The 8,502-nt window shown below is 39.5% G+C and overlaps 1 pseudogene; it reads right to left on the bottom strand.

The window, feature by feature from the left end:
* Positions 1-1,030: 1,030 nt before the first annotated feature.
* LOC114223778 (heterogeneous nuclear ribonucleoprotein A3 pseudogene) lies at positions 1,031-2,185 on the bottom strand (annotated as a pseudogene).
* Between the last annotated feature and the right edge of the window lie 6,317 nt (positions 2,186-8,502).

The raw sequence follows: 8,502 nt of genomic DNA, 5'->3' as shown, positions 1-8,502 counted from the left end.
ATAGAGGCAGAAGGTAGAATGGGAGTTGCCAGGGGCTGAGGAGGAGGGAGGAATGGGGAGTTAGTATTTAATGGGTACAGACTTGGTTTTGCAAAATGAAAAGAATTCTGGGGATGGTAGGTGGTGTGGTTGCACAACAGTGTGAATATACTTAACATTACTGAACTGTACAGTTCAAAGTGGTTAAGATGGTAATTTTATGTGGTGTGTATTTTACCACAATCTTTTAAATGTAAGGAAGAATGTTGAAAGAGGGAGGTGTTTATTGAAAATATTTAATTTCATCAACCAAAACATGTTTACCCTTTTTGATAAATTGGAGCAGCGGAGAGAGGCTGCCCTGGCCTCCAGTATCCCTTTCCTGTCTCAAGGTTCATGTCTGGAAAACTAAAATGGAAATTTACTTACACCCCAGTGTGTACTTTCTTTTGCTCTAAGTGTGTAACGAGGCACCCACTGTCTTCGTTAGTTCTGCTGGGTCAGCCCTGGAACCGGGATGGTGACCCTGGAGGTGACCAAGTCCTTCTGAATGGGAGAGAACGGTGTGAGGCTGAGGCTGAGGCTGGTCACAGTGATGAAGAATGTCCCTGAACTTTGAAGTTCAATGAGCACTTTCCTTGGGGAGCTGGTTACCTGTCTGTGAACATTCCAACCCCAATTGGTATTGTTGGTGGCTTTATGACAATGTTTGTGATTCTATTGCAACAGTTAAAAATTTTTTTTGAAAAGTTAAAAATTCCTTAATTTTTATTCTTGATACCACTACCACAATTTACAGGGCAATATACCTGATGTAATGAAAAGAAAAAGAAAAAGACAAAGCTACAACAGATAAAAGACCTCAGGAATGTACATCTAATTGACACTACATTGCATTAATCAATAACTGCACTTTTTGCAAACTGTGGCTATGACAGTCCTGAACAAGAAGGGTTTCCTGTTTAAGCTGCAGTAACTTTTTTGACTATGGATCATCGTTCCTTCTGTGGCAGATTTTTACAGTTCCTCTAATGCATTTGGGATGACTGTCTCAAAGTAACCTGCAAATTTCCTGACAACTCCTCGCTCTCTCTCCTGCTAAGAACTGTAGCCCTTTTCTTCTGAAATTTTTTTAGAACCTTCTGCTACCATATCCACCACTTCCACCACCAGATCCATAACCACCACCATAGGGACTGCCCGAGCTTCTTCCACCAAAACTGCCCCCCTTCATGGGTCCATAATTTGATTGCTGTTGTCCACTATAATTTCCAAAGTCATTATAGTTCCCACCACCACCATAGTTACCTCCAAAATTTCCTCCTTCATGGTAACCATCGTATCCTCCACCACCACCTCCATATCCGCCTCCTTGGTTTCCATATCCTGGTCCACCACCACCATAGCCTCCTCTACTACTATATCCAGGACCACCACCATAGTTGCCACCATCACCTCCAAATCCATTATATCCACCATCACCTCCTCCATAACTACCTCTGCTGCCACCACCTCCGCCACCATGGCCTCCTCTTCCACCGAAGTTTCCACCACGGCCAAAGTTACCACCACCTCCAAAGTTTCCTCCACGACCCATGAAGTTGCCAGATCCACCTCCACGACCTCTTTGTGATCCAGCAGACTGCATTACTTGCTTAGAAAGGGCTTTTTTCACTTCACAATTATGCCCATTAATAGTGTGGTATTTCTGAACAATAATTTTATCAACTGTATCATGATCATCAAAAGTTACAAAAGCAAATCCTCTTTTTTCCACTCTGCCTGTCTTCCATAACTTCTATGGTTTCAATCTTGCCATACTTTTCAAAGTAGTCTCTCAAATTATATTCTTCTGTGTCTTCTTTAATACCACCAACAAAAATTTTCTTCACTGTTAGATGGGCACCAGGCTTTACAGAATCCTCTCTAGAAACAGCTCTCTTTGGTTCCACTACACGCCCATCAACCTTGTGTGGTCGGGCACACATTGCTGCATCCACCTCTTCAACACAAGAGTAAGTCACAAAACCAAAACCCCTGGAACATTTTGTTTGGGGATCTCTCATCACCACACAATCTGTAAGTGTACCCCATTTTTCAAAATGTTCTCTTAAACTATCATCTGTAGTTTCAAAGCTCAAACCACCAATAAACAGTTTTCTCAACTGCTCTGGTTCCTTTGGATCATGGCCCTCCATTTTGAGACTGGACTGCCTCTTCCAACTCGAGTTCAGTATCGCAACAGTTAAAATTTATAAACTTTCTTTCAGTATTTGTATCGCTGCTTTATTCTTTGTTAAATTATCTTCGGACAAAGTGTTATGAGAGAAAGTGAGGAAGGAAGGGTCATTTCTGAAAACAGTGAAAACAGGTGCACCTGCTGTTCCTCAGGAGCCCTGGGGCCATCCTCCCCTGAGCTTGCACTCAGCACCAAAGCACGGGTGCCCTTGCAGAGCCAGCATCTGAACAAGGAATGGCCTGGCACCCCTTGCCCTCATGGATCCAAGTGTGGGGTCCTGAAGCCATGGTACTCAAGCTAAGGGCGAAGTTTAGGATGTCACAATAGCGAACTGTGATCCAATCCAGCTTCATCCTTACAAACTTGAAGAAGTCAAGACTGTAATTCTCTCCATTTTCAAGCTGGAGAACTAAGCCTTCAAGACAAAAAAATCGATTTTGTTCAAGGGTCACAGCCAGTGAATGGGAGACAAGAAACCCAGGTGGTTGGGCCTAGGGCCCACAGGCTTCCCTGCCACACAGCCTGGGTTTTGGTTGGAGGAGGAGTCAGCCACAAATACCACAGTGCAGAGCTCTGAAAATCGGGATTCCAGATGGGAAGTCAAGGATGCCTTGGTGCCTGAACAGATGACTGCTTTGGGTTTTAAATCTAGAAGGTGTTGAAAGGAGAGAATCAGGTGGTTGGAAAGAAAGTCAATACAGACTAGAATGTGTGTGCGCACGTGTGTGTGCGTGTGCGTGTGCGTGTGTGTGTGCGTAGGGAAGGGTCTCTGCTGAGCTCCCTCTCACTTCACCACATCCCTCTTCCTGTTTTTCTTTGTACCTGTGGCCTGAGAATTATGATTTCTTTCTTTATTTCCCTTCCTCCCTCCCCCCTTCCTTCTTTCCTCTTTCCTTCCTTCCCTCCCTTCTTTCCTTCCTTCCTTCCTTCCGCATTCCTGTATTTCTTTCCTTCTTCTTTTCACCTGTAGTTATAATTGTTATTTTTGTACCAGTTATAAACCATGAAATATATGGGATATGAGTTCCCTTTGCCTGTCAGGGTGGATAATAAGTAGAATTATTATTATTATCCACTTTTACTACTTATTATCCACCTTTTGATGGGTTTTCAGTGTCTTGGTCCACGTTCCACAGTGAAGTTCTTCAAAGATTCACATGATATCCATTCTCTCATTTCTCATTATCAAATACAATTTTAACCATTTCTAGCTTTGCTATAACAGAAAAGATGCAAGAGTTTATCTCTTCTATTTCCCGATAAACGTTGCACACGTGCACACACATATAGACAACGTAGTATCTAGAAAACAATCTAACTCAAATTTCTGGCCATAAATCAAATTTGTGGATGGTGTAACCATATATTTTCTAGGCCTCGGGCTATGTGTAAGACAACAAGTCTCCACCTGATCAGGGTTGCGTTCCCACAAAATGTTAGATTTGTTTAAACGCTGTTCTGTCTCCAACCAGAACAGCACGGGATTTTACTGTAGCTTAGTGATGTTATTTTGGAAAACTGAGTGAGATGTAACTATAGAATCTAAGAAAATCTGTATTAAAGGGAAAAAACAAGCATCAATATTCGCTGCTTTTTTAACCGTTTATTTGGAAATGATTGTAGACTCACAAGAAGTTGTAAAAATAGTACATAGAGTTTCTTGAGCCCTCCAATGGTGACATAGCTGTAGCACAAGCCCCAAACCAAGAAATTAACATTTGGCACACACTGTTAACTAGACTACAGACCTTACTCAGTTTTACCTTTCTCTAACCTGCATTTGTATGTGTGTGTGCACACACACGTGTGTGTGTGGTTTTTTGCAGTTTTCCTCTGTGTACAGATTCATGTAACACCATGTTCTGGACACAGAACTGTTCCATCGTTGTCAATGAACTTTCTACCATCTCTCTATAATCTCACGCATCTGCCCAACTCTTGGATCAGTTCATCAGTTCATCAGTTAGGACAATTCCTAACCTATTCTCCAACTTTATAGTCTTGTCATTTTGAAGGTGCTTTAAGTTGACTCACCATATGAAACCATTTCAGATTGGCTTTTTTCACGAAACATCCTGCTCTTTAGATCTACCAAACTGTTGTGTATATCAAAAGTTTGTTCCTTTTATTGCTGAGTATTATTCCATTTTGTAGGTGTACCAGAGTTTGTTCAACCTTGCACACTTTGAAGGACTTTGGGGCTGTTTTCACTTTTTTATTAACATGAATAAAGCTGCTATGAACATTCATATACACGTTGTTGTGTGAACATAACTTTTCATTTCATTGCAATATCATATGGTTAGTGCACATTTAGTTCTCTAAGAAACAACCAAACTACTTTCAAGAGTGACCATATCATTTTTACATTTCCACCAACAATGTACTAAAGTTTCAGTTTCTTGACATCCTTGCCATGTTTGGTGTTATCTTTATTATTATTTTAGTCATTCTAATAAGTATGTGGTGATATCCCATTGTGGTTTAAATTTGCATTTCTCTAATAGCTAATGATGTTGCATATTTTCTCATGTACTTATGTGCCTTCTGTATCTCCTTTCGGTGAAAAGCTTTTTGTTCGTGTATTTTGCCCATTTGTCTAATTGGGCTTTTTTGTGTGATTTTGTTTTTGTCATTACTGTTTTTACTGTTGCATCTTGAGTATTCTTTATGTATTCTACATACAAGTCCTTTTCCAGGTTTGTGGTTTGCAAATATCTTCTCCTTGCCCATGGCTTGTCTTTTCATCGTCTTACAAGGATCTTTGACAAGCAAAAATTTTCATTTTGATGAAGTCCAATATATTCCTTTTTTATTTGTGGATTGTGGTTTGGGAGTGAGGTCTAAGAACTCTGCTTAACTCTACATCCCAAAGATTTCCTCCTCCATTTTCTTCTAAAAGTTTTATAGTTTTGTTTTACATTTAAGTCTCTGATCCATTTTTTTAAATTTTTATTGTTATGTTAATCACCATACATTACATCATTAGTTTTTGATGTAGTGTTCCATGATTCATTGTTTATGCATAACACCCAGTGCTCCACGCAGAACGTGCCCTCTTTAATACCCATCACCAGGCTGACCCATCCCCCACCCCCCCTCTGCTCTAGAACCCTCAGTTTGTTTCTCAGAGTCCATCATCTCTCATGGTTCATCTCCCCCTCCGACTTCCCCCCCTTCATTCTTCCCCTCCTGCTACCGTCTTCTTTTTTTTTTAACATATATGGCACTACTTGTTTCAGAGGTACAGATCTGTGATTCAACAGTCTTGCACGATTCACAACACTCACCATAGCACATACCCTCCCCAATGTCTATTACCCAGCCACCCCATTCCTCCCACCCCCCGCCAAGTCTCTGACCCATTTTGAGTTAATTGTGTAAGGTGTGAGATTTAGGTTGCAATTCTTTTTTTCCCCTATAGATGTTCAACTGCTGTAGTATCTTTTGTCGAAAGGTTATCTTTCTTACATACAATTGCTTTTACACATTTGGCAAAAATCAGTTGAGCATATTTGTGTGAGTTGATTTCTGGGTTCTCTGTCCTGTTCCAGTGATCTATGTCTCTCCCTCTGCCAAATACCACATTGTCTTAATTACAGTAACTCTTAAAGTAAGACTTAATATCTGCTAGAGTGATTCCTCGCATTTTACTCTTCTTTCTTAACATATGTCTTTCCATATAAACTTTAAAATAGGCTTGTCTATGTCAAAAAGACTTGCTGGAAATTTGACATATGTTGCATTAAGATTATGGAATAATTTGGGAGAGAATTGACACATTCACTATGTTGAGTCTTCCTATCCAAGAACACAGTACATCTCCATTTGTTTAGATCTTCTTTGATTTTATTCATCAGTATTTTCTAATTTTGGCACACAGATTCTGGACATGTTCTGTTAGATGTATCTAAATATTTCTCTCTTCTTTTGAAAATTGCAAATACTATTGTATTTCTAAATTTTGGTTTCTGTATGTTGTTGCTTATAAAAATACAATCTATTTTTATGTGTTGATCTTGTATCCCACAACCTTACTATACTTGCTTATTAGTTCTAAGACTTTTTTTCTAGATATCTTGGGATTGTCTACATAAAGAACCATGCCATGTGCAAACAGGGCCAGTTTTATTTCTTCCTTTTGGTTCTGTATCTTTTAAAAATTTTTTTCTTGCCTTTCGGAGCTAAGAATTTCAGTACTATACTGAGTAAGAGTGGTGAGAGCAGACATATTGTCTTGCTCCACATCTTAAAGGAAAGAAATTTGTCTTTCACCGTTGAGTATTCTGTATGCAGTAGGTTGTTTGTAGATGCTTTTAATCAAGTTTCAGAAGTTTTCTTCAATTCCTAGTTTGCTGAGAGTTTTTCATAAAATGATGTTGAATTTTGCCCATAACCCTATCAATTTTGATCATATCAAAAATAATTATCTCCAATAGCCAAATCATCTTGCTCCATTCTTGAGTAAGAAGAACAAAGCTGGAGGTATCACAGTCTCAGATTTCAAATGTATTATAAAGCTATAATAATCAAAACAATATAGTACTGGCACAAAAATGGATACATAGATCAATGAAACAAAATACAGAGCTCAGAAATAAGCCCATCCTTATATGGTCAATTAATCCACCACAAAAGAAGCAAGAATAGACAATGAAGAGAAGATAGGCTTTTCATTATTTATTTATCTATTTTTAACATATAATGTATTATCTGTTTCAGGGATACAGGTCTGTGATTCATCAGTCTTACACAATTCACAGCATTCACCATATCACATACCCTCCCCAATGTCCATCACCCAGCCACCCCATTCCTCCCACCCCCTTCCACTCCAGGAACCCTCAGTTTGTTTCCTGAGATTAAGAGTCTTTTATGGTTTGTCTCCCTCTCTGGTTTCATCTTGTTTCATTTTTCCTTCCCTTCCCCTATGATTCTCTGTCTTGTTTCTCAAATTCCTCATATCAGTGAGATCATATGATACTTGTCTTTCTCTGATTGACTTATTTCGTTTAGCATAATACCCTCTAGTTCCATCCATGTCGTTGCAAATGGCAAGATTTCCTTTTTTATGGCTGCATAATATTCCGTATATACCACATCTTCTTTATCCATTCATTTGTTGATGGACATCTGGGCTCTTTCCATAGTTTGGCTATTGTGGACATTGCTGCTATAAACATTGGGGTGCATGTGTCCCTTGGGATCACTACATTTGTATCTTTGGGGTAAATATCCAGTAGTGCAAATGCTGGGTCATAGGGTAAAGCTCTATTTTCAACTTTTTGAGGAACCTCCACAGTGTTTTCCAGAGTAGCTGCACCAGCTTGCATTCCCACCAACAGTGTAAGAGGGTTCTCCTTTCTCCGCATCCTCACCAACATCAAGACTATGTTTTCAATAAATGGTTCTAGGAAAACTGGACAGCTACATGCAAAAGAATGAAACTGGACCATTTTCTTACACCAAACACACAAAAAAAACTCAAACTGGATTACAGACCTAGATGTGGGACCTGAAACCATAAAACTCCTAAATGAAAACATAAGCAATAATCTCTTGGACATCAGCCTTAGCAACATATTTATGGTTATATTTCCTCAGGCATGGGAAACAAAAGCAAAATTAAACTATTGGGACTATGCCAAAATAAAAAGCCTTTGCAGGCGCCTGGGTGGCTCAGTTGGTTAAGCGACTGCCTTCGGCTCAGGTCATGATCCTGGAGTCCCGGGATCGAGTCCCGCATCAGGCTCCCTGCTCAGCGGGGAGTCTGCTTTTCCCTCTGACCCTCTTCCCTCTCGTGCTCTCTCTATCTCTCATTCTCTCTCTCTCAAATAAATAAATAATATCTTTAAAAAATAAAAAATAAAATAAATAAATAAATAAAATAAAAAGTCTTTGCATAGCAAAAGAAACCATCAACAAAACCTACTGAATGGGAGAAGATATTTGCAAGTGATATATCCGACAAGGGGTTAATATCCAAATATATACAGAATTTATATAACTCCACACCAAAAACCAAGCTGATTAAAAAATGGACAGAGAATCTATTCAGACATTTTCCCAAGAAGACATACAGATGGCCAACAGACACATGAAAAGATGCTCAACATCACTAATCATCAGGGAAATGCAAATCAAAACCACAATGATACATCACCTCACACCTGTCAGGGTGACTAGAATCAAAAAGACAAGAAATGACAAGTGTTGGCGAGGATGTCAAGATAAAGGAACTCTTGTGCACTGTTGGTGGGAATGCAAGCTGGTGCAGCCACTGT

The sequence above is a fragment of the Eumetopias jubatus genome, unplaced genomic scaffold (genome assembly GCF_037043125.1).
Source record: "Eumetopias jubatus isolate StellerSeaLion01/CBP00866 unplaced genomic scaffold, mEumJub1_p1.0 scaffold_7, whole genome shotgun sequence".
NCBI classification, from domain to species: domain Eukaryota; kingdom Metazoa; phylum Chordata; class Mammalia; order Carnivora; family Otariidae; genus Eumetopias; species Eumetopias jubatus.
This window is presented reverse-complemented; position numbering and strand designations above follow the sequence as displayed.